Consider the following 25,825-nt stretch of genomic DNA (forward strand, 5'->3'; position numbering starts at 1 on the left):
GACATGAGTGGGAGCCTGCTGGAAGGTGCCCCTCACTGCTGGGGGGTGGGGGTGCAGGGGAACATGAGTGGGACATGAGTGGGGGCCTGCTGGCAGGTGCCCCTCATTGCTGGGGGTGGGGGTGCAGGGGAACATGAGTGGGACACGAGTGGGGGCCTGCTGGCAGGTGCCCCTCACTGCTGGGGGGTGGGGGAGCAGGGGAACATGAGTGGGACACGAGTGGGGGCCTGCTGGCAGGTGCCCCTCACTGCTGGGGGGAGGGGTGCAGGGGAACATGAGTGGGACATGAGTGAGGGCCTGCTGGCAGGTGCCCCTCACTGCTTGGTGGTGGGGGTGCAGGGGAACAAGAGTGGGGGCCTGCTGGCAGGTGCCCCTCACTGCTGGGGGTGGGGGTGCAGGGGAAAATGAGTGGGACATGTGTGGGAACCTGCTGGCAGGTGCCCCTCACTGCTGGGGGTGGGGGTGCAGGGGAACATGAGTGGGACATGAGTGGGGGCCTGCTGGCAGGTGCTCCTCACTGCTGTGGGGTGGGGGTGCAGGGGAACATAAGTGGGGGCCTGCTGGCAGGTGCCCCTCACTGCTGGAGGGTGGGGGTGCAGGGGAACATGAGTTGGGGCATGCTGGCAGGTGCCCCTCACTGCTGGGGGGTGGGGGTGCAGGGGAACATGAATGGGGGCCTGCTGGCAGGTGCCCCTCACTGCTGGGCGTGAGGGTGCAGGGGAACATGAGTAGGGGCCTGCTGGCAGGAGCCCCTCACTGCTGGGGGGTGGGGGTGCAGGGGAACATGAGTGGGGGCCTGCTGGCAGGTGCCCCTCACTGCTGGGGTGTGGGGGTGCAGGAGAACATGAGTGGGACATGAGTGGGAGCCTGCTGGCAGGTGCCCCTCACTGCTGGGGGGTGGGGGTGCAGGGGAACATGAGTGGGGCCTGCTGGCAGGTGCCCCTCACTGCTGGGGGGTGGGGGTGCAGGGGAACATGAGTTGAGGCATGCTGGCAGGTGCCCCTCACTGCTGGGGATGGGGGTGCAGGGGAACATGAGTGGGGGCCTGCTGGCAGGTGCCCCTCACTGCTGGGGGGTGGGGTGCAGGGGAACATGAGTGGGACATGAGTGGGGGCCTGCTAGCAAGTGCCCCTCACTGCTGGGGATGGGGGTGCAGGGGAACATGAGTGGGGGCCTGCTGGCAGGTGCCCCTCACTGCTGGGGGGTGGGGGTGCAGGGGAACATGAATTGGGGCATGCTGGCAGGCTCCCCTCACTGCTGGGGGGTGGGGGTGCAGGGGAACATGAGTGGGGGCCTGCTGGCAGGTGCCCCTCACTGCTGGGGTGTGGGGGTGCAGGGGAACATGAGTGGGACATGAGTGGGAGCCTGCTGGCAGGTGCCCCTCACTGCTGGGGGGTGGGGGTGCAGGGGAACATGAGTGGGGCCTGCTGGCAGGTGCCCCTCACTGCTGGGGGGTGGAGGTGCAGGGGAACATGAGTTGAGGCATGCTGGCAGGTGCCCCTCACTGCTGGGGGTGGGGGTGCAGGGGAACATGAGTGGGGGCCTGCTGGCAGGTGCCCCTCACTGCTGGGGGGTGGGGGTGCAGGGGAACATGAGTGGGACATGAGTGAGGGCCTGCTGGCAAGTGCCCCTCACTGCTGGGGATGGGGGTGCAGGGGAACATGAGTGGGGGCCTGCTGGCAGGTGCCCCTCACTGCTTGGGTGGGGGTGCAGGGGAACATGAGTGGGACATGAGTGGGAGCATGCTGGCAGGTTCCCCTCACTGCTGGGGGGTGGGGGTGCAGGGGAACATGAGTGGGACATGAGTGGGGGCCTGCTGGCAGGTGCCCCTCACTGCTGGGGGGTGGGGGTGCAGGGGAACATGAGTGGGGCCTGCTGGCAGGTGCCCCTCACTGCTGGGGGGTGGGGGTGCAGGGCAACATGAGTTGGGGCATGCTGGCAGGTGCCCCTCACTGCTGGGGGTGGAGGTGCAGGGGAACATGAGTGGGGGCCTGCTGGCAGGTGCCCCTCACTGCTGGGGATGGGGGTGCCGGGGAACATGAGTGAGGGCCTGCTGGCAGGTGCCCCTCACTGCTGGGGTGGGGGTGCAGGGGAACATGAGTGGGACATGAGTGGGAGCATGCTGGCAGGTTCCCCTCACTGCTGGGGTGTGGGGGTGCAGGGGAACATGAGTGGGACATGAGTGGGGGCCTGCTGGCAGGTGCCCCTCACTGCTGGGGGGTGGGGGTGCAGGGGAACATGAGTGGAGCCTGCTGGCAGGTGCCCCTCACTGCTGGGGGGTGGGGGTGCAGGGCAACATGAGTTGGGGCATGCTGGCAGGTGCCCCTCACTGCTGGGGGTGGAGGTGCAGGGGAACATGAGTGGGGGGCTGCTGGCAGGTGCCCCTCACTGCTGGGGGGTGGGGGAGCAGGGGAACATGAGTGGGACATGAGTGGGGGCCTGCTGGCAGGTGCCCCTCACTGCTGGGGGGTGGGGGTGCAGGGGAACATGAGTGGGGGCCTGCTGGCAGGAGCCCTCACTGCTGGGGGGTGGGGGTGCAGGGAAACATGAGTGGGGGCCTGCTGGCAGGTGCCCCTCACTGCTGGGGGGTGGGGGTGCAGGGGAACATGAGTGGGACATGAGTGGGAGCCTGCTGGCAGGTGCCCCTCACTGCTGGGGGTGGGGGTGCAGGAGAACATGAGTGGGACATGAGTGGGGGCCTGCTGGCAGGTGCCCCTCATTTCTGGGGTTGGGGGTGCAGGGGAACATGAGTGGGACACAAGTGGGGGCCTGCTGGCAGGTGCCCCTCACTGCTGAGGGGTGGGGGAGCAGGGGAACATGAGTGGGACATGAGTGGGGGCCTGCTGGCAGGTGTCCCTCACTGCTGGGTGGAGGGGTGCAGGGGAACATGAGTGGGACATGAGTGAGGGCCTGCTGGCAGGTGCCCCTCACTGCTTGGTGGTGGGGGTGCAGGGGAACATGAGTGGGGGCCTGCTGGCAGGTGCCCCTCACTGCTGGGGGTGGGGGTGCAGGGGAACTTGAGTTCGACATGTGTGGGAGCCTGCTGGCAGGTGCCCCTCAATGATGGGGGGTGGGGGTGCAGGGCAACATGAGTGGGACATGAGTGGGAGCATGCTGGCAGGTGCCCCACACTGCTGGGGGGTGGGGGTGCAGGGGAACATGAGTGGGACATGAGTGGGGGCCTGCTGGCAGGTGCCCCTCACTGTTGGGGGGCGGGGGTGCAGGGGAACATTAGTGGGGCCTGCTGGCAGGTGCCCCTCACTGCTGGGGGGTGGGGGTGCAGGGCAACATGAGTTGGGGCAAGCTGGCAGGTGCCCCTCACTGCTGGGGTTGGGGGTGCAGGGGAACATGAGTGGGGGCCTGCTGGCAGGTGCCTCTCACTACTGGGGGGTGGGGGAGCAGGGGAACATGAGTGGGACGTGAGTGGGGGCCTGCTGGCAGGTGCCCCTCATTGCCGGAGGGTGGGGGTGCAGGGGAACATGAGTGGGGGCCTGCTGGCAGGAGCCCTCACTGCTGGGGTTGGGGGTGCAGGGAAACATGAGTGGGGGCCTTCTGGCAGGTGCCCCTCGCTGCTGGGGGGTGGGGGTGCAGGGGAACATGAGTGGGACATGAGTGGAAGCCTGCTGGCAGGTGCCCCTCACTGCTGGGCGTGGGGGTGCATGGGAACATGAGTGGGACATGAGTGGGGGCCTGCTGGCAGGTGCCCCTCATTTCTGGGGTTAGGGGTGCAGGGGAACATGAGTGGGACACGAGTGGGGGCCTCCTGGCAGGTGCCCCTCACTGCTGGGGGGTGGGGGAGCAGGGGAACATGAGTGGGACATGAGTGGGGGCCTGCTTGCAGGTGCCCCTCACTGCTGGGGGGAGGGGTGCAGGGGAACATGAGTGGGACATGAGTGAGGGCTTGCTGGCAGGTGCCCTTCACTGCTTGGTGGTGGGGGTGCAGGGGAACATGAGTGGGGGCCTGCTGGCAGGTGCCCCTCACTGCTTGGGGGTGGGGGTGCAGGGGAACATGAGTGGGACATGTGTGGGAGCCTGCTGGCAGGTGCCCCTCACTGCTGGGGGGTGGGGGTGCAGGGGAACATGAGTGGGACATGAGTGGGTGCCTGCTGGCAGGTGCTCCTCACTGCTGGGGGGTAGAGGTGCAGGGGAACATGAGTGGGGGCTTGCTGGCAGGTGCCCCTCACTGCTGGGGGGTGGGGGTGCAGGGCACCATGAGTTGGGGCATGCTGGCAGGTGCCCCTCACTGCTGGAGGGTGGGCATGCAGGGAACATGAGTGGGGGCCTGCTGGCAGGTGCCCCTCACTGCTGGGCGTGGGGGTGCAGGGGAACATGAGTAGGGGCCTACTGGCAGGAGCCCCTCACTGCTGGGAGGTGGGGGTGCAGGGAAACATGAGTGAGGGCCTGCTGGCAGGTGCCCCTCACTGCTGGGGTGTGGGGGTGCAGGGGAACATGAGTGGGACATGAGTGGGAGCCTGCTGGCAGGTGCCCCTCACTGCTGGGGGGTGGGGTGCAGGGGAACATGAGTTGGGGCATGCTGGCAGGTGCCCCTCACTGCTGGGGGTGGGGGTGCAGGGGAACATGTGTTGGGGCATGCTGGCAGGTGCCCCTCACTGCTGGGGGTGGGGGTGCAGGGGAACATGAGTGGGGGCCTGCTGGCAGGTGCCCCTCACTGCTGGGGGGTGGGGGTGCAGGGGAACATGAGTGGGACATGAGTGGGGGCCTGCTGGCAAGTGCCCCTCACTGCTGGGGATGGGGGTGCAGGGGAACATGAGTGGGGGCCTGCTGGCAGGTTCCCCTCACTGCTGGCGTGGGGGTGCAGGGGGACATGAGTGGGACATGAGTGGGAGCATGCTGGCAGGTGCCCCTCACAGCTGGGGGGTGGGGGTGCAGGGGAACATGTGTGAGACATTAGTGGGGGCCTGCTGGCTGGTGCCCCTCACAGCTGGGGGGTGGGGGTGCAGGGCAACATGAGTTGGGGCATGCTGGCAGGTGCCCCTCACTGTTGGGGGTGGGGGTGCAGGGGAACATGAGTGGGGCCTGCTGGCGGGTGCACCTCACTGCTGGGGGTGGGGGTGCAGGGCAACATGAGTTGGGGCATGCTGGCAGGTGCTCCTCACTGTTGGGGGTGGGGGTGCAGGGGAACATGAGTGGGGGCCTGCTGGCAGGTGCCCCTCACTACTGGGGGGTGGTGGAGCAGGGGAACATGAGTGGGGGCCTTCTGGCAGGTGCCCCTCACTGCTGGGGGTTGGGGGTGCAGGGGAACATGAGTGGGGGCCTGCTGGCAGGTGCCCCTCACTGCTGGGGGGTGGGGGTGCAGGGGAACATGAGTGGGACATGAGTGAGAGCCTGCTGGCAGGTGCCCCTCACTGCTGGGGGTGGGGGTGCAGGGGAACATGAGTGGGGCCTGCTGGCAGGTGCCCCTCACTGCTGGGAGATGGGGGTGCAGGGGAACATGAGTTGAGGCATGCTGGCAGGTGCCCCTCACTGCTGGGGGTGGGGGTGCAGGGGAACATGAGTGGGGGCCTGCTGGCAGGTGCCCCTCACTGCTGGGGGGTGGGTGTGCAGGGGAACATGAGTGGGACATGAATGGGGGCCTGCTGGCGAGTGCACCTCACTGCTGGGGATGGGGGTGCAGGGGAACATGAGTGGGGGCCTGCTGGCAGGTGCCCCTCACTGCTGGGGTGGGGGTGCAGGGGAAAATGAGTGGGGCATGAGTGGGAGCATGCTGGCAGGTGCCCCTCACTGCTGGGGGGTGGGGGTGCAGGGGAACATGAGTGGGACATGAGTGGGGGCCTGCTGGCAGGTGCCCTTCACTGCTGGGGGGTGGGGGTGCAGGGGAACATGAGTGGGGCCTGCTGGCAGGTGCCCCTCACTGCTGGGGGGTGGGGGTGCAGGGCAACATGAGTTGGGCATGCTGGCAGGTGCCCCTCACTGCTGGGGGTGGGGGTGCAGGGGAACATGAGTGGGGGCCTGCTGGCAGGTGCCCCTCACTACTGGGGGGTGGGGGAGCAGGGGAACATGAGTGGGACATGAGTGGGGGCCTGCTGGCAGGTGCCCCTCACTGCTGGGGGGTGGGGGTGCAGGGGAACATGAGTGGGGGCCTGCTGGCAGGAGCCCTCACTGCTGGGGGGTGGGGGTGCAGGGAAACATGAGTGGGGGCCTGCTGGCAGGTGCCCCTCGCTGCTGGGGGTGGGGGTGCAGGGGAACATGAGTGGGACATGAGTGGGAGCCTGCTGGCAGGTGCCCCTCACTGTTGGGGGTGGGGGTGCAGGGGAACTAGAGTGGGACATGAGTGGGGGTCTGCTGGCAGGTGCCCCTCACTGCTGGGGGGTGGGGGAGCAGGGGAACATGAGTGGGACATGAGTGGGGGCCTGCTGGCAGGTGCCCCTCACTGCTGGGGGGAGGGGTGCAGGGGAACATGAGTGGGACATGAGTGAGGGCCTGCTGGCAGGTGCCCCTCACTGCTTGGTGGTGGGGGTGCAGGGGAACATGAGTGGGGGCCTGCTGGCAGGTGCCCCTCACTGCTGGGGGGTGTGGGTGCAGGGGAACATGAGTGGGACATGTGTGGGAGCCTGCTGGCAGGTGCCCCTCACTGCTGGGGTGTGGGGGTGCAGGGGAACATGAGTGGGACATGAGTGTGAGCCTGCTGGCAGGTGCCCCTCACTGCTGGGGGGTGGGGTGCAGGGGAACATGAGTGGGGCCTGCTGGCAGGTGCCTCTCACTGCTGGGGGGTGGGGGTGCAGGGGAACATGAGTTGGGGCATGCTGGCAGGTGCCCCTCACTGCTGGGGGTGGGGGTGCAGGGTAACATGAGTGGGGGCCTGCTGGCAGGTACCCCTCACTGCTGGGGGGTGGGGGTGCAGAGGGACATGAGTGGGACATGAGTGGGGGCCTGCTGGCAGGTGCCCCTCACTGCTGGGGGTGGGGGTGCAGGGGAACATGAGTGGGGGCCTGCTGGCATGTGCCCCTCACTGCTGGGGGTGGGGTGCAGAGGAACATGAGTGGTATATGAGTATATCTAAAATATAGATATAAGTTCTGAAAGAGGCTTGCAACCTGAGTGCTCCACTCACGCTACATGAGGGGAGCACACATATTTTCAAAGCTGTGTCTTTTTATCACAAGCTAGAGCTAGATACACAATTGAGAAACATCATAACATTTCAGAGTCTCATCAGCTATAGTGAAATTTCAAGAAGCCATAAGGAACGTGATCGCCACACACCAAACTGCTTCAATGACAACCATGACATCTTGGCATTTGGGAAAACTCAGGAGGACCATGACGTAACACTGAAAGGAGCATGCAACGAGCTGATGACAGCAGTACTAACATTAAATACTGACAGGTATGAGCTTGAGAAAAGGGTACTAAAATATAGATATACGTTCTGAAAGAGGCTTGCAACCTGAGTCTAGCAAAGTTGAGTCCATAGTGATCACCTCTAGAAAAATAGGTGTGTGAGACCTATGATTGATTTATTTATTTTATTATATTTATTTTATTTATTTCATTTGGTTTTACGCCCAAACCCTTAGGTATCACAGCGTATGTTACAAGCATATTTAGCATCTTAGCAGTTTCCTGCAGACGTTGCACATTTAGTTACACATAGAAACAGAAAGAACAAAGGTTTACACAACTGGTTGGTTTCTTAAAGGCTTAGGGAGATGTTACGAGTATAATAGGCATAAGATACAGTGGGGTGGGTCGTCTGGGTTAGCTGGCCATGCAGTGTTAATGTTTATTGAAAAGGCAGGTTTTTAGTAGTTTCTTGAATTTTGGGTAAGAGTTCTCCTTACATATGTTGGTAGGTAGTAGGAGTTCCAGATTGGCGGGGCTGCCAGGGGGAACCTAGAGCTCTCTGATCTGGCTTTAGTGAAGCGTTGGATGGTAAGGTGTATGTGGCACTGGATATGAGTGTTCTAGCAGTGGTTTTGAGTGAGAGGCTTTGGCAGAGATAGATAGGGCATTGTATTTAATGATTTTAGGCATGCTAAGTTTCAGTGTCGGGTATCTTATTATGCCACATTGCCACAGCAAGTGGCAGACATGCGCTTCCTTCTTAGATTTTAATGCTGCATCACACTCCTTCCATCTTCTCTTACAGGGGCTGGTGTCTATTTCTTAAATGCGTAGAGAGACACCTTTATCATGTGTTGGGTAGTTTACACATTACGTTTGTTTAGGATATGTGTGTTAGAGGGGTTTATGCAGACTTGTAAGACATATATTATTTGTTACACCCTAACAAGCCTCCTATAATCTGAGCACCTTCACATAACTGGGAGCATCAATAAGAAAAGGTTCAATTCGACCTATGTCCTCCTACCTCTTAGGGGGTGCTGTCATCTGTAATGAGCAGAATGTCACTTTTTCTACATGAAAGAGTTCTCCACCAGGCTTTAATCTAATATCTGTTTTAAAAAAGAACTACAAATAATCTCAGAAAGAATTTTTAAAATGGTACTCCATATTCTAGGTGTCCTCCAGAAAAAGTGATGTTCCATGTAAAATGAGGGAAGATGAATGGCCTTTCTTCGGATCTCGAGCCACACTAGTGATGCCCAGCATTGTCTCTTCCCGGCTATCTGTAATGTACTGTTACATGGGATGTACAGCCATTTTCTGTAATATGACTACAACATGGCACCCGCTCTTTAAAGGCTAAAAATATGACATGTGTTTACAGTTTAATTAATATCTGTACTTCTACCATAATGTAATTCAGCCTGTTTGCTTTAATATGACGTCTAGATGGAAAAGCAAATGAGATCCATCATTTCATAATGCTTTTGACGTGTTATCAAAACTTTTAAGATCAATAATTTCTACTGATTCTTCCATATTTATTCTCGCAGCTTCTGCTAATTTCATGTTTGCTATTTCTATCTTTATTTTTTTGTCAGTCAAATAACTTTATTCTGATTTAAAATACAATTCATCAAAGTATAAACAGAATAATATAAAACGGTTCTATGTCTAAATTTTGCTTTGTGTAGGTCGCCTAAATAAAGACTGATTACTTTTGGCTGATTTTAGGCGGCCTACAAAAAGCGAAAAAACGTCATAGCCTCTCCACCAAACCCTCAAACTCCAAAACCCAACCCCACCACCCTCCCTCGCTCCCTTCCTGATGCGTATAAATCAAACTCGAACCCCCCTGTCTCCCCTCCCAAGACTCCCCCAACCCAAACATAAACCAACATACAACACACATACACTTTCCCTCGACGGCGCTTCCTGGCATGGCTGTCAGCTCCTGCGCATACTCGTGTGTGGCAGGGGCGTGACAATTTGATTTAGAAAGACTGCTCCGTGCGGTCCAAGTGGTCTATCAAAATAATTTGTTTTGGTTGTTTTTAATAAAAAATGACTTATTGACTTAGGACCAATAAAATACATCACAATATAAACATAGTCGTTAAAAGTTATGCTGATAAAAGAAAAACGCATAATGGGTAAAAGGATCGTAAAGCAAATATCAAGTTCACCAGTGATTTTCTAAGGCTGAACGCCCATCACAAATATTGGGGCATGGTCCAGCCCACCACAGCAGTATTAGCAGACAACTTAAAAACCATAGCTGGCCTACACTGCCTAACATTTTAATTATGCAATAATGTTCTATCCCTATTTGCCTTTTAAACTGGACAAAAGAATACAAAATGTATTAAATCTTCACTGTCAGCATCACACAGCAGACAGCCTGATTCATTAGAAACTGACAATTGGTTTCCTGGCCACCTAGCTGTAATGGCCCGAACAGGCAATAGATTAAGCTGGACCTAGTAATCAGAACTCCGTTTTTTTTTTTTTTAAATATGTCCGCAAAACATATTCGGACATAGCAGCCATAGAAATAAAAACATGTGAGCGATTGGATGTTTTTTTGTAGAAGGCTCTAACTTCAGATGAAGACTGAGGTTCTACAATATACAATACTACATTCTTTTAACACCACAGTGATAACAAAACACGTGTTGCATTTAGTTCACCCAGGCAACTCATAATATAAGAAATCCATGGAATTGACAACTAATTTGCCGTGGACTGGAAAAGGTGGTGTAAAAGCAAGCGAGTCAGGCTAGGTGTTGTCTTTCCAGGTACTGCATCCCCAATTCAGTATGAACAGACTCCGGCGCTAAACCATAAGGCTCAATGGGAATGGGGAAGGCGGCAATTGCGGTACCGTAATTGCTTGGGCCTCATTACAACCCTGGCGTTAAGGGGTTAACGGCGCCATAAAAGGCTGCGGCGCCGTTAAACCCTTAACGCCCGATTCACACTTTAACGCCTGCTTTTTGCAGGCGTTAAAGTCCAACCCGCTAAGGGACCTTGGTGCTAATTACGGCACCGTAATTTACGGTGCCGTAATTAGCGCCTTCCCCATTCCCATTGAGCCCTATGGGCCAAAAATGGGAATAGGGAAGGGGCCATGGTGAATGGGGATTTACCGCCCCGCCAACCTTGGAATGGGGCGGTAAATCCGCCATCCACCATGGCGGAATCCGGCATGGACCATGCTGCTAATAGCACCATGGTCCAACGCCAGGGTTGTAATGAGGCCCCTTAGGTCCCTTTGCGGGTCCAGCCGTTCAGGTCGGGAGCCGCAAAGGGACCTCGTAGTAAGGCGTTAAGGGGTTAAAGGCGCCACAGCCTTTTATGGCGCCTTTAACCCCTTAACGCCAGGGTCCTAATGAGGGCCAATAACTGTTTTAAAAAGTGGTTCTCTTCTATTTGTAAACCATTCATACTTGACGTGGCCCATGAAGTTCAGCCATAGCACTTGCCAACGATTTAGCCTTTGAGGAATGTATTCTCAACATCATGCCCACTGGTTGTGCTCTGTATAATTTACCAAAGCGTAATACACCTCCACTTGCCTGTGATATTTTAATTTTTGACTGCTGGATGTAAGAATCCCCGTGAACCCTAGAGGTAAATTTGAACCCTAGATAGCCATAGCTCGGGCAAATCTGTACCGGGACCGGCCCTGCAAAAAAGAACAGAAGATTACATTTTTTCGACCACCTTGACAGACAAAGATAGCTGTTTTTTGTTTCTGTTTGGAAATGAATGTGTGACACACAATTATCTTAAAAACACACACCCCAGCTGTTTGCCAGTTATATGTATTTTTTTTAAATGCAAATGCATCTTTTACACAAAGATCGTGTCTTATGTGAGTTTGTGCGCTTATTAGGTGTGCGCATAACAATGTTTACTGTTAATTTATACAGCATCTCTGCAAGGCACATTTTGTGGTTTGCAGAAAATGCCCCCTTTAGTTTTAGTTTTAGCTGCAGGATTGCATAGGCCACTGCTTCACAAGTTCACTCTCGCCAATTTCAAGCAATCTTGTACTACTCAAATCTCTGTGCATTTCCTGACAGGGCCTATCACGGATGGTAAGGTTGCTCAGCGGGTCGAGTGCTCGCTGCTGCCATCTGTGTATGATCTGCAGGTGGCAGGTTCAGAATCCCGGCAAGACCATCTCAGCCTTTTGTTCTTTCAAGGTTGATAAATGAGTAATTGTATGTACATATGTTCTATGTACAGCGGTTTGGCAAAGCGCTACATAAATCACCAATGATTATCATTGTGTGTATGGTGGTAACAGTAAAAACATGTTATGTTAAATATCTACCGTGTTTAAAAGCCACCTTCTTATAAGATTGGAACAAGTGGGTTGTTTACAGAACAGGGGATATGGAAATTAAGGGATGTGGTAAATATGGGTATTTATCCCATGCGGCACTTTCTACGTAGCCCATATCAGACATATCCCGGGTGATCTCAACTCATAGATGGTTAGTATTTTAAAATGAGTAGCTATTTAAAATGTCACATGCTTTTGCCGGCAGCAACATCATTATAATGGGGGACTTAAGATGCTGCTTTGTTCACTTCCATTTTCTAGTCCCTTGTTTACAGGCCAAGCAGTTCTGTAGTGTGCCATGTACACAGTTTTCAATATTGTAACTAACTTTTTGGTTGAAGTGGCAGCTCCACCGCTCAGTTCACTGTTTGCTTGCTCATCTGACAAGCAACCTCTGATGCTTCATGCCCAGTGTACAGCAAATGAGCACATCCCAGAATACGTATAATTATGCCATGTCATTTCACAGATGTACTGCATTAGCTTAGCATTGATTTGTAGAACTCTTTCAGTTGTTCTCTCGTAATTGTTTTTGCTGTATTACCAATAATTGTCCTACTGTTTTTAAGGCGACTTGAATTCTTTCATCTTTGTTTGTGCGCCCACTTAATGTCATCTGTCAAGTAGAAAAACCCTTTTGCCAGCGTTTAACGTTTTCCTTGGAGCTGTGTGTTTTTTTTGTTCCTCGGTAATTTAATATTTTAAATTATATGTGTGCCGTTTTGCAATTATCTTTTCCAAACCCTAATCCCAAACATTTCCTACAAATGTCCATATTGTATGGCATCCGCTTTGCTGGGTGTTTTTTCTTTTTGCAGACTTCCCTTCCGCTTAGTAATTTAATTTACCATCCTCCAACATTTTTGAAATGATCATTCTCGACTCTCTCTTGGGAGGCATGAAATCCCAAAAGAATCATATAAGTTATGAAGAAGGTCACTGGCATAAGGCATGCCTTTAATTAAGAGATATCACCATGTGTCATTGTGTCTGTTCAGAGACAAATCAAAGGAGAAGATGGAGAAATTCACGAATGACCCAGAATCCAAATTTGACTTTGAGATGCTCACATCTTTTGTGGCTCAGGAAATGTTCCAAGGGTACGATAATTTCTAACATAGCAGAATTACCACTTCTCCCTATGAGTAGCGAGTAACAAGTAGTGAAGAGAACAGCACCATAAAGTCCAAATATTACTGAGTTTGCAGTATGTAGTGAATCAAGCATTTGGGAGAAGTAGCTGGAAATAAATACTGCTCGGATTAAGCCATCCTCAACCTAGTCAAACTTCTCCCTACTACCCCCTTGTCCCGATTTTTCTTTTCTCAAAGTGTTCTGTGGAAAATGATGTATGTCCGTAAAGTGACACAAAATAAAATATAATTTAAAATAAATATATTATAAAATACTGTTTTAATAGACACGTTCCCAATTCTAAAAAATCCAATCAACATATCAGTGAAAGTATAAAAATGATGAAATTGGTTCCCTATTCAAATTCCTTTTTCGCACATAAGAATAATAATTACAATCTATTTCTTATATAGCACTACACACCCATAGGTCAGAGGGCGCTCAAATAACAGAAGACATTATTATCACACAGAGTGGTACTCATTTTATCAACCTTGGAATAATGAAAGGGTGAGCTGAAACTGCCGGGTTTCGAACCTGCCACAAGCACTTAGCTCTCTGTGCTATCTGACCATGTAATGCTGAAAGGAGAAATTCTTCAAATATAGCATGACTAGTTCCTGAAAATCAGGAATGTGCTGTTTGGCTCAAGTGAAATCCTACTGGCTTGCAAAATCCTACTGCTGTCAAGTATGCATTTGTTGTTGCAGGCTTTCTATGTCTGTACTCAACACATCAGCAGTAGAGCCAGGTAGCAGTGTCTTTTACAAACACTGAAAGTTTACACAGAGAGCTGTTCGCACCGACCTCTTAGCCCTACACTACAGAAACGTTGCATCGGTACAGAAGATGCCCTTGCACAGAAAACATAACTTGAAATGCTTTGTTTCTCAAGTGCTTATTTCACGCTGGTGCTAGCACTAGGGAAAACCTTGCGCTGGTTCAAAAGTCCATGGAAAGAGCATGTTTTTTTTTCTTCTCAATAAGGCAATTTCTACCCTTGTGCTAATGGCACGTGCACTGCTGCCAAGTCTATGTGATGCCGTCCTGTGACTGCTAAACTGAAGAAATAGAATAACTCAGACATGACAAACCCTTTGGAGCACGTTATTTGAACAACTGACCTAATTGCATCATAAATAAGCTTTCAAAATCCTTTGTGGGATATGTATATAAATGGGATTTTAGCTGAACCTCAAAGGTAGCATATAGGACATATTCATTTTATTTATTTGTATTTGTTAGTACACATTATAAAACCGCAGCTCCATTGCTAGCACAAATAATACTAGGCCAACAAATGAGCTAGTGTAAAAAAAAAAATAATAATACTCATATGTAATAAAGTGCCTGGCCAGCAGCAATAAAACATCAATAAGGAGCAGATGGAGCTTTTGGGCCAATTTAAAAGCACGTTTGTTAGTCATACATTTGATATCTAGGGGTGGGCACTTGCAGGACAGTATGAAGATTGAGACGAAGGGAAAACAAGGCTGTCCATAGTGAGCAAGGGATGGAGAGGTTGAGGAGAATGCTAGACCTGGGGTGAGGAAGTTGGGTGTAGTCCCTGAATAGTTTTGGAGACTACTAGCAGAAATAAGTAGATGGACTGGTTGTGCATAAAAAGTCAGCTGGCATGAAGGCAGGGGCCATAGGTGAGCAAAATACTCGGGAGGTTATTAAGAGTTTGCATACTTAAGTATGGGCATCAGCAGTCGTTTTCAGTATTCAGGAACAGTATTCAGTGACATAAGAGGTAACACATGCAAGTGACATCTCCTGAATTCCAGAGTTGGAGAGGGTCAGAAGGAAAGCGGGCGGGTCCACAGGGTTAAAGTCTGTAGACTGATACAGGAAGATGAGGGGGAGGAGAGGTTTAGGTAATGAACAGAAGATATCCGGTGGGAGACATGGGTCTGGTCCATTTCTGTGTGGTGAAGGCTACCGACTCCCAGTTGAAGTGGACTGCATATTCTGTTATTTCTCAAGTAAATGGGTGTTTTGTTACGTACCACACGCTCCATGACTTTAGAGTAGTGGGAGAGAAGAAAGAAAGGTATTTAGATGGGAGGGCTGTTTACATTCACGGGGAGCCTCCAGGGAATGGCTTGGGCATTGTTTATCTTGTTTATCTTGTAACAGCCAGGAGGATCCTATTAGTAATGACTATCTTGAAGTGGTTGGAGCTTAGGATTACATTGTCATTTCAGGTTTCCTTGGAGTAAAGAGGTCCACTGGTGCACACAAAGGTTTGACGGTCTAAAGAATGGGATCCTGCCTGGTGGGTGTCGTTGTGGAGCAATACCAAAGGCAAGATAGAGCCAGGGATAGGTGGAACGACAAAAATAAGAAGGGACATAAGAGTGATGAAGATTTAATGGACCCTAGAAACCTGGGATGAGACCTAGAAGACAAATCAATTATCTGATAGGAGGAGAAAATAGAGTGTGGGCAATGGGACCAACATGGCTTATGGTTGTAGAGGCAAGTTTGCAAGTTTCAGAGTAGAGAGGAGAGATGAAGTTTGTGAAGTAAAAGGACATGACAGAGTGTAGGGGAACTTAATGTTCTAGGTGGGGATTCCTCTAGTTAGTAAGGAGTGGAGGGTAGACTTATTTCGAACAGCAACATAGGAGTGGGGTCCATGTTGGTCTTACATTTTCAAACATTGACATGGTCCAAGGTAGGGGAAGGGCTGGAGGAGGTAGGGAAGCTGGTGCAGCATAGATGAGTTCAAATAGAGAACTAAGATCCAGGTCAAAGTCACTGACGGCCTGCTCAGTGGAGGGTGCCTGATTAGGAGATAGAGACCTAAGGGAGTATTAAATCTTGCCCCGGACTGGAGAAAGAAAAACAGATTTAAACTTATGTTTGGAAGCAAAAGAGGTGATTGCCAGGGCAAAGGAGAAGGAACAGAAAAATAAAGTAAAGGAGGGAGTGGTGTAATGGGGATGGATCAATTGTGGCTGGCACTGATAATGAAGAAGACGAATTAGGTTGACAAAATTCCTTGAGCATGATTAGGTCGATTTCTGGCGGGAGGTATGAGAGTGGTAGGATAGAAGAGTTTCAAGTTTGAATTAGAAAATGGCATCTATTATCCGGAGACTGAAGTCTCCCATTAGAGAAACATGGTCATTGGTAGGAAGATAGTCCAGAAGGAGAATCAAATCATGATAGAACGAGATAAGATGATCAGGGGACTTGTAATTGGTATGATAGTGCAGGGTCCATCTGGGTTTCAGTGATTCCCATAGCTGCATAATGCAATACAAGGGTTTTGGGGGGTCAAATTAGTCACAGAATAAGGAGGTTTCAATACAAAGATATTGTGCATGCCATTAATGAAAAGTAATGGGCATGACTGACTGTCATGGTGTAAGGACACAGCTATGAGGAGCTCCTGGACGAGATCCTGATTATGGATAATTATACAGTGCTATAAGGATCCTGCAAGCAGAAAAGATGTGGCGCAGATACATTGATGCCTGAGGAGAGCGGTGGTGCTGCAAATTACAGAATCAAGGTACCGGGAGGTGACACACCAATTGAAGGCTGCAACCAAGATGGCAGACTGGGGAGCCATGATGCAAGATACCGCAGTGCTAATGAGGACCAAGCATGTGTGGGTGGAGCAGATTATCCGGGCACATTGAGGAGGTCTCCGAAGCTGATGAGACTCTAGCAGCAGAGAGGGAGTCTAGTCCTCTGTGACTAGATTGCCCCACGAATGGGAGCCAGTGGGAGCAGATGTGTCATGGAAGGAGGTGGGTTTGATGTATGCTGCGATATGCAGAACTATTTGCGATGGCCCTGACTGACAAAAGATGAAGAACGGAGCGCACAGTGAGCAAAGGAGGTTTGGTGGCCACCTGGCTGATTGTGGGGGCTTGTCCCATGAGGGGTTATATTACAAGCTATATGATGATATCCCAATACCAATGGAAGACTCCATATGTGAACTACAATGCAGTGGTTTCGCACAACCTAAAAATGTTAGCCGTATTGCAGCATTCATTTTATGATCTTGTTATATTTTGATGTTGATGCACAAGTCACTTTTTGGTATGCACATGTCACTTTTGTCAAATTTGTGTTTTTATAGAACTAGATTTTTTTATTAAAGGATTTTTTGCATTTTTAAGGTAGTCTGCCTATGGTTGATTAATTATCCCAGTCAGGAACATTTGTCCTGCTTCAACGAGTATGTATAATAAGTGAAGTCCCAACAATATGTTAACTTAACCACAATGTACATAGCAGAGGGGTCAAGTTTATAATTATGGTATTCTTCTCAGGGAAGACCGTCTCTGTTTCAATTCCCCTGAAGTCTCTCCCAAGTTTAGCTTGCCCCGTGAGGGCCCTAAATCTTTATAGGGCCATGGAATGGAAGATATATTGGACCTGGACCTGTAAATAACTGGGCTTGTTATTCAAAGGTCTCATGGCAGTTATTGAACTAGGTATTCTGATGGATCTATAAATCCGAGGCTCAACACTGGGATAGGTGGCAGACAATAAGTGACTTACATTTATGCGGAACCCCAGGCTTAGAGGAAGGTCAAGACAGACCAAGATGGAGGCCTTACCTCCACCCAACAGGGTCAAGATGTTGCGGAACAACATCTGCTGGGGCATGATAATAAGGTACTGGAAGCTATTGTGGCCTTGAGAACATCTGTTGAGTCAATAATTGAGGAGGTCAAGATAGATGTGAATCTACTGAGGCAGGATGTTAGAACTCTTGCTGACAGAGATGCTATTAATGAGACCAACCTCTCTTTGAATATGGAGGCTACAGAGACACTGAGGAACCTTGTGGTGGATCTCACGGCAAAGAATAAGATCCTGGAAAATAAAATGGAAGATGCTGAAGGAATATCAAGTTGAAATAATGTTAGAATCCTAGGTCTACTTGAAGGAGAGGAGGGACAAGACCGACCAACTACCTAGACAATCTATTGCTACAGGAGACTGGACCAGGTAAACTATCACAGGGAATCACGATTGAGAGGGCACATAGATCCTTAATGAGAAGACCACTGCTGGGTGTGCCTCCTAGACCTATCAACGTACAGGTTCTAAACTTTGAGGATAGAGAACAGATACATACATTCTCAAGAGAAGGTGGTAACATTAGGAGGAGATCTTCCACATTATCTGTTTACCCAAACTACATGGTGCAAGTACAGAAAAGGCACAATATGTTTGATCCCACTAAAGAAAGCCTACACCAAATGGGATTAAAAATATAATAATTTACCCAGCTAATTTAAAGGGGCTCCACAAAGGGAAGGCATATTTTGTTCATACCCTGGATGCTGTAAATCATTGGATGGATAATAATGGTATGGCTACACTATGAAATAGGCCCAGGGACAGGTGTTGGAGGAGATGCAGACCACCCTGGCATCCTGGTGGACAGAGCCACTGTGCAGACTAGAAGAAGGTTGATGACAATAGTATTTTGCTAGAGATTGGCACACACTTCAATTCAATGTTGAGCATTTCTGCAGCTTCCACTGACTGAATATTTGATTGGCATATACATAGGGCTGTGGTTGACAGCCCCTGACTTTTTTATATTTGAACAAGATACCTCTATTCCAGGTTCTTGATACCTGCTGGTATTTTTGCTCAGAAGTGGATGAGAACGGCAGGTTTGCTCGAATGGTGTTGTACTGTTGAGTATTTTGTTCAGTTATCTGTTATTCTGTTATAGTTATTTTGTTGTTTTTGCTTGTCTACATGGGATGTGGCTTTTTTACAGCCATTAGTTGTACTACCCTGGTACTGCATTATGACCATTAAGGTGTATTTTGAATTGCAGTTCCTATGGAAACACATAACACATTTATGAAGTTCGGGGGAAAAGAAAAGGGGAGGTGTAGGTTGGATGTGGTAAGATGGCGGATGAGACTCTGGTGTTCATATACAAATGACAAATATCACGGTGGTGGCATCAAATGTTTGTGGGTTGAAAAGTTTTATTAAAAGAAACAGAGTGGACTTTGTGGTTAGTAGGAAGCAAGTGGGGATAGCCTTACTGCAAGAGATGCATTTTTAACAGTTGATAAGCAGAACATTATTGTTGATAAATGGAGTGTGTGGGAAGTGGAGCTAATTATTCTGTGTTTGCTAGGGGAGTTCTCTTTTGGGTCACTGTCTAAGTTCCTTCTAGGCTGTTAGATGTGCATTCGGAGGAGGAAGACCGAATGATGGTGGTGCATGCTTGTGTGGAACATCGGGTGGTGTGCATTGTGAATACATAGGCCCACAATCATCTAGCGTCTAGCGTTTTCCTTGCACTATATTGGAGATTGCCGCATATGCAAAATGTGTTAGGGATGTGGGGGTTTGGAGGTGCTGTTTATTGTACATTAAATCCAAAGATGAACAGGTGAGATGATAAATATGTAGTTCAATCTGCACCAGCTAAGACTCTAAATGTATACTGAAATAAGTATCCTTGGTAGATGTTTGGAGAGTGAATAATATATATGATAGTCAATATTCCTATTTTTCTGCCCGCCATATGGTTCACACATGCATTTATTACTTGTTCAGATCAGTGGAGCATTTGAATGAGTTTGTTGATGTGGAATATATAGGTAGGTGGATCTCAGACCATTCGCCACTAATGGTTTCATGGATTTGGCAGGGGATAGTGCCCCCCATACCCACTTGGCTGTAAGAAGATTCAATTCAACACTACAGCTAAGTCAATGCCTAGTCTGGGATACTGAATGGAAACCCTTATTGATATATCTTTATGTCCAGTTCATGAGTTCTGGATGACTACCCCTATATAACACCCCTCTCTTAGAATCCCCCTGACCCCACTGAGCCAAGAAGTAGTTCTGTTTTGCAAGTTTAAAATGTTTATTTGAGAAATATTTGAGAAATAAGACAAAATATAGATACCACGCTTTTATAATAAATTAATAATCGATATCGCCCTTAAAAATATAAATATAATGTTAATCAACAATGGGTAATCTGACACTAGCACACTTCTTTATAATCAATGAGGAGTTAGTATAGGATGGATCAAGTAGCAAAAATACTTTTATGATTTCAAGGGAAAAGCAATGAGGAATAAAATGCAGTACAGAAATACTTGAGATGATTTTAGCAAAAGATAATATAATCACTTTTTCTCTGGAAATTCACCCCCCTCCCCTATGCAATGTAAGACATGGAATTAGATGGAAAGAGGAGCACACAGTTCTCAGGAATGCAATCAAATGCAATACGAAATTCAGTTCCTCCCCAGCAAGCTTAGAGAAAACCGGTATGAGTTTTAAAACACAGGCCCAAGTACTTTGAATGTGGTGGCAATGAAGTGAGAAATATGCTGAAAATGCTTTTAATTCCCTTTAGGAGGTTCAGGGTGAGTGAGAGATACTTGGGATGAGTTCAGGCTCACTTTAGCAATGATTCAGAGATGGTGAATAAGAGGCAAACACATTTTTAGCAAGGAAAGAAATGACTGCTGATGGTTACACGTGGCTGGATTTTTAACCAAATCGCAAATGGCGGTAAAATTCGCGAGTGCGTGAATCGTGATTACGGCAAAAGTATAAGGAGTAGCAAGTGAGATTCTAAGCTTTCAGAGGAAAGTTAAATTTCGTTCCTATCCCAAACGGTTCCAGAGATACGGACGATTAAATAAAGGTAGTTTTTCGGATTTAAAGTAAACTCAAAATGACAGGTGACAGCTTGCAGCTTCAGAATTGACAGGTGACAGTTGTGCAGCTTTACAAATGACAGATGACACGATTTCTAGGAGGCTGTTCTACTTAGGTTAAAATAGTTTGGATTAGATTATTTTAACTAAGAGATTGGTTCTGCACAGTTCTGCTAGGTACTCACAATATAAATTTGAAATAGGCCTCGCCACGGATCTGGTCAGGTTTTGGACTGGACTCCGGTTCTGGTCTCGGCACTTCACAGTGATCTGGGTCAGCTCTCTGGTTCTGCTCACAGCGGTCTGGGTCACTCTGGATCTCTGGTCTGGTCTGTCCGGATACAGCGGTCTCTGCACGGCTCCTGGATCTCTGCACTGGTCCTGGCAAAAGTTCTTGGCAAGGGATTCAAGCAGCTCGCCCGGCTGTGAGTAGCTTGCAATTATTTGAGGCCTGCTGCAGTGAACTCAGCTTGTGGTTTTAGGCCTCTGATTTAGGTTCTAAAGTATAAGTCCTAGGTTCTGGAGTATGTAGCTGGAGTCAGTCTGGAACTGGTATCTTCTGGATGTTGTGTGGTCCGGCAACACGCTCCGCAGCAACTGGATTTGAATGTCGCTACCTGTCCCAGCAGTCTCTTTTTATGTGTTTTGAAAATTGGTGTGTGCCTGGGCCTAGCTAAGCCTGCCCCTCTCTACTTGTCATTGGCCCAATTCTCCCCTCTCCCATGATTGGGGGAAGGAAATGTGTGTCAGAGTGATGCTGTAGGTTTTATGGGTCAGAGGATCCTCCACTGGTCAGTTTGCCCACAAATCTATATTTGATTCAAATACATCCTTCCCAGAAATACAATTTGTTGAAATTGCATGTGCACATTATATATTCCTCGTGGTCCATGCTTGTCCGCCTCTGATCTTCCTGGGGGCTTGCATTCAAAAATGACAACATTTTGCGCTTTTTAACTGGTTTTGCAATATCGGACATTTACTCAAATTTACACACATGTGCGCAAGGAGTATGGACATTAATTGATGAAGTGTCAGATTTTTAACATGCAGACATTTGGAGTGAGACCCTATTTTCCGCTAGCAACCCCCCAGAATACACCACAGGGTCCTAACGCATCTCAAAATGTTCACAGAAAAATCACAAAAATAATGATATTACTTATATAATTCTGACAAGTCCGCACTTTGAGTTATCTATCTTTTTAAAAATCTGCCCTGGTCAAAAAGGGGTGTGGCTTCCCACATCACAGGGTGAAATAACTGGTTTATCCACTTCCCCCAAGCTCAGCTGCTAGCAGAGGCACTGCCCCTCCCAGTTTCCCCTAAGAGGAAGCCACTTTACGGCCCCCCAATATAACATGTGCCTGAGTCCAGGACAGGCCTTTGTTCAACTCCCTGTAGTCCCCAGCTGCTCCACCCCTAAACTAATCAACAGGGCCATGTGACCTCAGGATGCAGCCAGGCCTGGCAGCCAGGCCTGGGAACACAGCTGTTGATCCAGTATCAACTCCTGTCGGGGTAGTTGTCAGGCAGAATTTAGTTTCAATAAGCCAGGTTTCAGCTAAATGTCACTTTTTGTTCCCAGTTTTCTACATTCAAATCAAACTGACAATTTTTACATATACATTAAATAATGACTTCCTTCAAGTCATTTCAGAATATAGTTTTACATTGTATCCACCTCTTAGCAAGTCTTTCCTTGGTCTGGTTTTGTTTCATTTGTTCAGTTTTACACAAAAGTCTGGTGGTTTTAAAACGCCGGCTTTCTGATAGTGGTGAGTACTGGTAATGCAACCATTTTTGGGATTAAGAAAATGAATTACCCACAAGAAGGATGTATCTTTGGAGTGGTCTCGTGCCAACTGCGCAGTTCTCCTATTCTGGCGTGAATGTGGCCGGCGATAGCTCATCCCCACATCCACCCAGTCTATTGATTTAGTTTGTTCTGGGATGGAATAATGAGCGGCGACAGCTCATCCCCACATCTACCCAGTCTATTGATTCAACATGGGTCAAAACCCATGACAAATCCCTCTGCCTGACTGCGCTTTGATTCAAGTCGAGTGGAAGTCGGGTGCAAAGGAGGTTTTGAGCCCTTGCGCTGGTATGTCCCCATTAACTTCTTCCAATCCTGTAGGTGGCACAGTTCAGCATCTTTTCCTCCCTCCAGTCGATCAATCAGTTCTCCTTGCTGGTCCTGATGGGAGGATTGGCCGGTACCCTGGGCCCCTCGGGTCTCGGCTCCCGGTTCCCGGTCGTCCTCCTTGGTCAGTCTCCAGGTTTTCTTTCTCCTAGGACGACAAAGGAAAAGTGGCAATACCTATTCGTAGACATTTTTCCACCACTATTAATGGTGTGGCAGACATATACATTTTATACTTTAACATACCTAACATTTTACTTTTGAGATACAAGTTATCATTCAAAGACAGTGGCTTACAAGAGTATAATATTTTAGAGACTATATGTGGGATATTTTAGGGTTGGAACTGAATTAATCTGGAGTGGTCCCCTCTGGTATTGCAGAGGACTCCTCCAGTTGCTGCAGAGTGTGCCTGGGATGGCAACACTTTAGCTGATTTATATGTACCCACTTGTCTTCCCCCTCTGCCAAACCGCCTTTGGTGATGCAGATCTTGTAGGCCACAGGGGAGATCTTGTCTATAATTTCAAACGGTCCCTTCCATGTAGGCAAAAATGTTCTCTGTTTGGCCTGGTTTCTTTGGAAATTGTATAGATAGACCCGATCACCCACCTTATATTCCTTTCGGGTAGTTTTTAAATCATAGTGGGTCTTCATGCTCTCGGCTGATCTTTCTAGATTCCGCTGAGCATAGGCAAAAGCATGCTGAAGGTGTTTCCTTAAATTCTCCACATACTCATGAGTTGTGGAGGCATTTATCAACGTTTGCTCTTGGGTTCTGTAGAGTAAATGCTGGGGAAGCACCATCTTGCGTCCAGTAATCAACTCAAATGGCGATATTTTGGTTGCAGATGAAGGGGTAGATCTGATGGCCATTAGGACCAGAGGTAATCGGATAGCCCAACTTGGCCCAGAATCTGCCACAAACTTTTTTAAGATGCTCACAATGGTTCGGTTATATCTCTCCACTGCTCCAGAAGAAGCTGGCCGGTAAGCAATATGTAGCTTTCTTTTGACCCCCAGTATCTCCCACATCTTTGTCATTACTTCACTGGTGAAGTGGCTACCCCTGTCTGACTCAATCCTTTGAGGTAGACCAAAACGGGAAAAGATATGGTTAATCATCAGGGCAGCTGCTGTTTCTGCCTTGCAGTTTGGGGCTGGGAGACATTCCACCCACTTGGTAAACAAGCATGTAACGGTCAATATGTACTTGTTTCCTCTAGACCAGCGAATCACAGGGCCTACAAAGTCGATTTGCAAATCTGACCATGGCAGTGTCATCCCCCTCTTTTGGAGAGGCGCACGGTGTGTGAATGATGATGGCTGAAATTGTGCACACACAAGACACCCCTTCAAGTATTGGTCGAGGTCCTGCCCCATATGTGGCCAGTATGCAACCTCTCTTAAGATTTCTAGTGTTGTGTGAAACCCCCTATGACCGGCGGTGGCCGCATCATGGGCGTGACTTAACATCAGGCTTCGGAATGAGGTAGGAACCACCCACTGATCATGGCCAGCTTGGGATTTCCTTACCAACAAACCGTCTTGGATTCGGAACATTTTTGGACATTTCATCAACACTCTTAGGTCCTCTTTCCCAATGTAATCGGTATCCGTCATGGGAAAGTTCTCAGGGTCCTCAAGGTGTTGGTAAAACTTACCAATAATTGGATCCCCCTTCTGAGCTGTAATTAAATCAGCATCAGGGGTCTCCTTACTCCATTGTGCAGTTGAAAGATCATTGTGAGCAATTGTCTGGGACCTAGTGATAGCGGTGACCTGGATTTCCCCCAACAGGGACTCTATTTCGATTAGATCCCCTTGGATGGCCCTGGTTTTGGCCAGCTGATCAGCTAAGTCATTTCCAGTTTTGTCTGGTCCCTCTACTTTGGAATGACCCTTGATCTTCTTCCAGTAGATGGTCATCCCATTCGAGGTGACCAGATCATCAATGTTTTGGATTAACTTCCCATGTTTCAGGGGTTTGTTATTAGCGCATAACATGCCTCTGGTTTTCCAGTTGACCAGGTGCTCCACGAACCCGTTACGTACATAATCCGAATCTGTGATTATGACCAGTTCGTGGAGTTGATGCTGGACAGCAGTGAGGATGGCCTGATGCACAGCCATCAATTCTGCCACCTGACTACTTCGGGGACCAATTTTGTATCCAGCGGAGGGTTGTGGGAACTCTTTCACCCATGCATTCCCTACGCCAGCCACCAGTTCTTTCTCCCTGCGTTGTCAACATGGTAAGAGCATCCATCCACATATACAGTGGGCATTCCCTCACACTTGTCTTCTTCAAAGACTTTGTGTGGGGAATTAAGGTATGCCTCCATGTTGTCCTTGATTTTTAGACTTCCGTTCTCGAGACAGTTTTCTCTGGCACAATCATGCAAGTCAGCCAGACCTTGCGCGAGGGGACTCTTCTTGTTTTGGCCATATCTGACCTCCACAGGAAAGCCTTGCATTGACAGAATCCAGGAATTAATTCGGGAATTACTCACATTTCCGGCCCGGATTCTGTCACTTTGGAGATATTGCAGAGGCTGGTGTGGAGTCTCCACTATGATGTGTTCCCCATGGATAAACGGGCGGTAATTCTTCAATGCCCACACCGTTGCCAGGAGTGCCTTCTCACAATCGTTGAATTTTTCCTCCACAGAGGATAAAGTTTTGCTCGCATAGGAGATTACTTTATTGACCTTTTCATGCTTTTGGTATAATACTGCCGTCAAGCACGTATTAGAGAACCCTGTCTCCAGGAAGAACTTGTTTCTGACAGGGTAAGCTAGGCAGGGCGCTTGTGAGAGGCTTCTTTTGAGTTGTCTTACTGCATCGGCTTGTTCTGGACCCCATTCCCACTTGACCCCCCCTTCAGGAGATGAATCAGGGGTCTGGTGATCTCTGCGTAGCCCTCAATGAACTTTCTGCTGTAATTAGTCAGTCCAAGGAGGCTCCTTAGTTCCCGCAGAGTTCTGGGGTCTTTCAGTTTCTGAAGTGCTTCCACTTTCTTTTCCTGGGGACAGAGACCCTGAGGAGTAATCTCATGCCCCAAGAAATTAACACGGGTTCTACAACACTGTGCTTTCTGAAAGGAAAGTTTTGCTCCGGCGGCCCTCAACTGGGTCAGAACATAACAGATCTCCGCTATGTGTTCCTCCACAGATGAACTTTTGATGAGGAC

The sequence above is a fragment of the Ambystoma mexicanum genome, chromosome 5q (genome assembly GCF_040938575.1).
Source record: "Ambystoma mexicanum isolate Mex_15411 chromosome 5q, UKY_AmexF1_1, whole genome shotgun sequence".
Classification (NCBI taxonomy): Eukaryota; Metazoa; Chordata; class Amphibia; order Caudata; family Ambystomatidae; genus Ambystoma; species Ambystoma mexicanum.